We start from the raw sequence: 6945 nt of genomic DNA, 5'->3' as shown, positions 1-6945 counted from the left end.
TATATATATATATATATATATATATATAAAGTTTTAATAAAGTCTTCCTACTGTTAAGTATATCCCGGCACCAAAAACAATTAACAAGGAAAATTCCTAACAATTTCAAAACAGAAATCATTTTAATGAGTAAGCAATTATTTTTTAAAACAAAAAAACAAGATCCATTTGATTATTTATATTACTCTGAATTTTCATCTTCTCACCCTTAAATTTCAACTTCAGGCTGAACTCAGAAAGAAACAGATACTCATTTATAGTTTTATAAGAATTACTTTTCAAATGCAATTCCTTTTTTTTTTTTAGTTGTAGATTCACACAATATCTTTATTTTACTTTTTTATGTGGTGCTGAAGATTGAACCCAGTACCTCACACATGCCAGGCAAGCGCTCAACCACTGAGCTACAACCCCAGCCCCTTCAAATGCAATTGTACTTATTTGATGAATCTAGTTCATAAAAGTCAATGTTTTTAACAGTGAAACATTTTTATGATCATCCGCAATTCCCAGGATAAACACTGTATGTCGACTCCTTGTGGTTATCATATAGTTAACAATTTAACTTCACATGAAATTTTTAAGAACTAGTTTTAGTCTAGAAAAATCATATTTTTCATATATGATACATAGTATTCTGCAGATACAGCCAAATGTTACCAATATGCAAAAACACTCATCTACAAAAAAGGCCTTCCCACAGATTTATAGATTTCACACCAAAAGTGTAGGAAAAATCAATACAGTTAATGAAACTACCTGCTCCTAGGAAGACTTTCGCCTAGGGGCAAAGTTCTACTGCAGGAAAAGTCAGGCTAAGAATCTAAGTAGGAGTAGGTCTTCCTTCTATTTTTGCCCTCTACCTGCACAGAGAGACAATATAACATCATTAGTTAAGAATACAAACTCTCAAACTGGCAGGATTTTAATCTCACCTGTGCCTCTTAATTGCTGTGTGATTTGGGGAAAATCACTTAATCTCTGTGCCTCAATTTCTTCCTCTGTAAACAAGGTGTTAAGATTACATGAGTTAATTCAAGTTAAATGCTTAGAACTGTAATTAGCATACAGTAAGAACTCCTTACAAATCCATAAGGAAGAAAAGTCCAGAGGAAAAAAAGGTTTTTTTGTTTTGTTTTTGGTACTGGGGATTGAACTCAGGGGCACTAAACCACTAAGCCACAACCACAGCTCTATTTTTTGTATTTTATTGAAAGACAGGGTCTCACTGAGTTGCTCAGTGCCTGTCTCGCCATTGCTGAGGCTGGCTTCAAACTCTCGATCCTCCTGCCTCAGCCTTCAGAGCTGCTGGGATTACAGGCGTGCACCACCGAGCCCAGCAGAATAAAAATAAGTTTTCTTTTCTTTTTTTTTTTAAAAAGTAAAGGGAAAAAAATAACCAGAACCAAAAACTAGCAGCTAATATTTATCTGAGCTTCTACTGTGTGCTAGGCATTGTGTTGGCATTTAATTAGGAACAATCTTGCAAGGTGGTCTCACTGATCCCATTTTAAACAATGAGGAACAAGGTTCAGAACACACAATTTAAAGTCATCCAAAAAATAGCAGAGCCAGGATTGAAATTCTGCAGCCAATTTCAAATAAAACTGTTTTTCCATTTATTCTACAGTCTTCATGTGAAACAGAAAACAAAAGGCAAAAGTGTAACCACTAACTTATTGTGTGCACTGGGGGGAGGACAGGAATTGTGAGCAATATTTCTTTACCTCCTTTTAAGGAAAAGTTAAGTAACTGACCTTTCCCTCTTCAAATGTAAACAATTTGTATTCTCACTAAAAATTCCCCATTAAGCATTCTCCCACAACCTATCTAAAAGGATAATTTGGGGGTAGAAAGACTATTAAGTGTTTAGTTGGGAGTGGCAGGGAAGAAGATGATAAGATTATTTTAAAGACAATATATAACAGGAAGAAAAATGTGTTTATGGTCCTGTTACTTATTTTAAAAATATGGCTATAATTACAGGTTGGAGGAACAGGTAGAAAAAAATCAAAAGTACTAAATAAAAGTCAAGGTTTCCTTTTCCAATAAAAAAGCTTGAAATAGAAAATGCATATACATATGCAGGTTATGGCCAGAAAATGGAAATGTTTGCAATTTCAAATGTTAATCCAAAACAAAACCCTCACAGTATTCTTTTAAATTATAATCTTTACAGTACTTATTAGGACTTTGCTGCTTATCATTCTTGCACTGTAACAGTTAAAATTAACTTTTCTTTAAGAGGCAGTGTTCAACTACTGGGTCAAATGTGGAATAATGTGCTACATAAGTATTTTAAACAATGAAATATAGTGTCAATCCACCTAAAAAAAGTCAGAAATATTTTTTATACATGTAGATATTCAAGTGGTTCTGTAGAATTTCCCTCACAGATTTTTAAATAAAGTATCCCATTAGTGGAAATTTAAAAAATTTTCTCTTCACTACCAACATAGTGAAATCTCACCTCAAAAAAATAAATTTGCTTTCCTTTCATTTTTCTAAAGAAATTTCCAATTAACACTATTATTGAGAAATAAACAACAACAAAAAAAACTCAGTTAAATGTGATTTTTAAAGGTCCATAGGTACCTCATTTATAATGGCTAGCATTCAACAATTATACAATATTTTTTCATAAAGATAATAAATGATCCCTGAAAAATAAAATCCAATTCTAAAAATTGGTATCTACCCAAATCTTAAATAGAAATATTAAGATCCTATTAATAATAAGCACTCTAAATATTTATTAAAATACAACAAGAAAATGGGCTGTGTACTTTAGCAACCTATCTCTGTGCTCAGTTAGAAAAGAACCATTTAAAAGTAAGGTCTTTTAAATTTTTTTACAATACATAAAAATGGTCTAATAATTCTCAGTGACTAGATACTAATTATATAAAACCAATTCAAAAAAGTCATGAAAGATTATTTTAGAGGCATTTTTCCCCTTGCATTTTTGCTTCTATGATATACACCTAAAGTGGCTAGGTAAACGAGATAGCCTGTTTCTGTCCACAAAGCAACTGAATCATATTTGGAACTATTTCTCTTCATCAAATGTCAAGGCTAATACTAATGCAACTTTAAAAACCACACATACTGAAATTTAAAAGGGGGCTTTCCCCCAGATTTTCCTTATGCTTAATATGAGGCCATAATCAAAACAGCCATTTGACTCAAATGAATTTTTAAATTTAAAACTTAAAAAAACAAAATTCACAGTGTTAATTTTACTTTCCAACTTTTTTACCAAATGCACAAAAGTGTTGTAATTTTCAACCATACACTAAATGCTTATTTCAGATCATTTTATATGAAACAACTGCTGCTTTTCAATATAGGAGAGAAATCAGACTCCACACCTGTACTTGTGCTTGCTGAGTTTAGGAGAGAGGGAGGGATGGGGGTTGGAGGGGAGATATAAATGTGGAACTAGAGACCATGCTTCTAACCCTTGCTCTGCCACATACTAGCTCTTAACCTACCTTGGTCAAATTATCTAGAACCACTACATTTACATCTCCAGATATCAAAATAATGGTAGTAATACTATTTCATAAGTGGGAGTAGAGAATAATTTTAACCTAAGAAGCACACAGTATCTTCTCAATTTGTCAATCCCCCCCACCACAGGCCCAGTTTTCTGCATACAGACATTAAACTCAGAACGACCACTAGAACATATTCAACAAATCTATGAAAGAGGTTTTGGTGTGTTGTTTTTATTAACCATAGTGTAGGAAGGTAAACTAGTTTTTATTGAACATAGTCATCATAAACAGAATTCAGAACAGTACACATAAGCTAAATGGCAAATAAAACTTTAAGGGTCTTGTCTTTTAAAAGCTGTTTTAAAAATAATTATGATATTGTAATAGTTCACTAAGTGTCGGTAGAAACAAAGACCCAGAATCCCTCAGTGAATTCCCATCTCTATTGGAAAAAGCCAATATCTTCTCAATGCTCACCTTGTACCCACTCCCTAGCACTCATAGCTCATTTGCTCCATAACCCTATATTACAATTTACACACTGAGCTACAGTCACACTGATCTCACTATTCCTCAAATTCTCTCCATCATATTTTTACATAGTTTAGTCCCCTCATCTCCTTAGTATGCTCAAAATTCACATCTCCAGTGTTAACACGATTTTGCAACACCACTTCCACCACACACCAGCATTCCCAAACCTTTTCCTAAACACTTTGTTTTCACATAGAACCTAATACCTTCTAAACACATTAAAAAAGATTATATACTTTGTTATTGTCTTTTCCTATTAAAAATGTAACCCTCACCAGAGCAGGGATTACTGTTCAGTGATATGTGTATGTGCATATGTGCGTGTGTGTGTGTGTCTGTGTGTGTTTAACACACAATCTCTTAAGTGCCTTGAAGAATGTCTAGCACATAATGAACATTTAATAAACAACTAATGAAATCAATCAAGGCCCTCCTTTACTTGTGGATGTGCAAAGAAAAGTAAAGCAAGTTCTGAAAAGAGAACCTGGAACAGACTTACACATTTGGATTTATAAGTTCTGATTTCTGTAGAAAATATAAACTTAAATTTCAAAGTTCACACATTTATAAGAAGCCATTAAAAATACAGTAATTAATAACATTAACCACCTGTTAATTTGAATTTTGTTACTTAACACATTCACTATAATACTAAGGTTTTCCTCTGTTTGATGTTATTTCAAACGCAATTTTCAGCCATATTGCTAGATTTCATGTAATTTAAAAGATTTATTTAGATGTACCACAAATGGGGGAAATGGAGGCCAAGAGAAAATAGTTTTCAGTTCTGTAACAATCTTACAAATTTGAACCTAAAAACCTCCTTCAGCCTGAATTTCTTCTTCTATAAAAGTAGGGAGGAGTAAATGAAATGATTTTTGAGGCCATTTCAGGTCTTGAAATTCTGATGCTGGGTGTATAAAAACCTAACAGCTTACACAACCTACACACACATTTAATAAAAATTATTACAATCATAAAATTGTAAACTGGGTAGAACTTTAGAAATCATCAAATCTGACCCTGCCCTATTACAAATGAGTAAAAAAAGCAATCGAGAAGTTTTGAACACTTTTTAGAAGATTATAATATCAAGGGGCTGGGGTTGTAGCTCACTCTGCCTACCATGTGTGAGGCACTGGGTTCAATACTCAGCAGCACCACTCTAAAATAAATAAAAGTATTCTGTCCCATCTACCAAAAAAAAAAAAAAAATCTTTTAAAAATAATATCATATGGTCTTGTTTGGGGGTTATTTTTGACACATGTGATAAGATGAGTAAGCTAATTTTTTTTCTTATAGAACATATTTCAGATGTCCCATCATTTAAGTTTATTCTAGAATTGACACTAATATGTACTGTAGAAATAGGCTGCACTACTCACATCAAAAATTTAAGATTGGCCCAAAAACTATCTAGACAGTTATAAGTTTATAATAAAATAAATTTTTATGGACCCATGTTGAGTTTCTAAATTAACAATGGCATACCAAGACAATCCTAGTGATATGAAGGGAGTTCTGCCACAGTGTTCTAAATTAATGGTACCTTGTCACCACCAGTATAATTACATGACTTATGGATAAGTTCCAAAACCACCTAACTGAAAATTAACCAAAAAGACAAAAGCTTACACGAAGCTCCAACCCAAGCTGAACTCTTTATCTGAATCACATTAATCCTGAAAACCTGAACAAGTGATGAACATCAACATGGATGATCTGGAGACTATACTAAACTATACTACTGCACATTTCAATGCTCTTAGTATTTACCAGGGAATTGCATTTCATTATTTCAAGCTTTTTATACGCAACTGAATGCGAAGAGTTTGGAAGCTCTTGGAGTTTTATTTATTGAAATTCCTGGTGGAACTCTGAACTTACATCGTACTATCCATCCAAACATTAACCTGTACTTCATAGGAAAGTTTTCTTACAAATGGTAAAGTTTTATGAAACTTATCAAAGAACAGAACCCTGAATATGTGGCAAACTAGACCACTTATCCATACAGGACACCAAAATACTGACAAGTTGGGATGTTAGGGCTAGATATTAGTCGGTCAGCGAAAATAACGCACTAAAACCAAAGACACTGAGGCATTCCTTTAACACCGGAGCGCATATACACACTCCTCAAAGAGGCCTTTATGTTCCCCATAAGCAAAAGGACAATATCATTTTTACTATTCATACAGTAACCTGCAAGGAATTCCACTCAAGCTCAGACTGTAAAATGCCAAACATGGCTTCTGAAAAACAAAGAGTGTGCAACAGAGTCAGATACGTAATTACCAAAGTAAACAATGTGATTATAAGGGTCTTTAAGCTTGGAAGACTTTTACCCCCCAAACGAAAAAGCGGAGTAACTTGATAAACTGTTTTTTAAAAATCACAAATGGTCCTTAACTGCTATAATAAAGCCATTACTCCTCCCACCCCAAGCAAATAAAATAGGTACTCCAAAAGCAGCAAGTCTGTTTTCCCTAATTCTATGAAATGAGAACAGGTTGCACTTCCGTACCCCCCTCCCCCAAGTTCAGTAGTCTCCCTTGTTTTCAGTAGAGAGGTAAATATAACCTCCACCAACTGGCCAGTTAAACTCTTCTTTCCCCAAAGCATGGGACGCATAGGGAAATGATGGAGAGAGGAAAAGGTCTGATACCCCGCCCCAAGCAAAACTGCCTGGGAGACTTGAGGGGTGCCAGAGCCCGGAGTGGAGGAAGGAAAGAGGCGCCGCCAAAGTCTTGCCTTCTCCCGGGCCGGGCAGAGAGGGAAGCCCCGGCTCCGGGGGGGGAGGGAGGCTCCTCACCGGGACCCGGGACCCCAGTCCCCAGCCAGACACAATGGAGCCGGCGAGGGGGCCGGGCAGGGGCAGGGCCGTTGCCCCCTACCCTCCCCCCGCCC

General features: G+C 35.1%; 1 protein-coding gene across 2 annotated transcripts in view; it reads right to left on the bottom strand.

The window, feature by feature from the left end:
* Dcun1d1 (defective in cullin neddylation 1 domain containing 1) overlaps nucleotides 1-1161 on the bottom strand; it is a 37310-nt gene extending 36149 nt beyond the window's left edge. The window contains exon 1 of one of the 2 annotated variants that reach the window (XM_015494220.2): nucleotides 936-1161. The gene's annotated coding sequence lies outside the window, so the exon portion shown is untranslated. Of the gene's footprint in view, nucleotides 1-759; nucleotides 879-935 lie in introns of those variants that run through there. The other variant, XM_015494221.2, reaches the window with a different exon arrangement.
* Between the last annotated feature and the right edge of the window lie 5784 nt (nucleotides 1162-6945).

This window comes from Marmota marmota, unplaced genomic scaffold (genome assembly GCF_001458135.2).
Source record: "Marmota marmota marmota unplaced genomic scaffold, marMar, whole genome shotgun sequence".
NCBI classification, from domain to species: Eukaryota; Metazoa; Chordata; class Mammalia; order Rodentia; family Sciuridae; genus Marmota; species Marmota marmota.
This window is presented reverse-complemented; position numbering and strand designations above follow the sequence as displayed.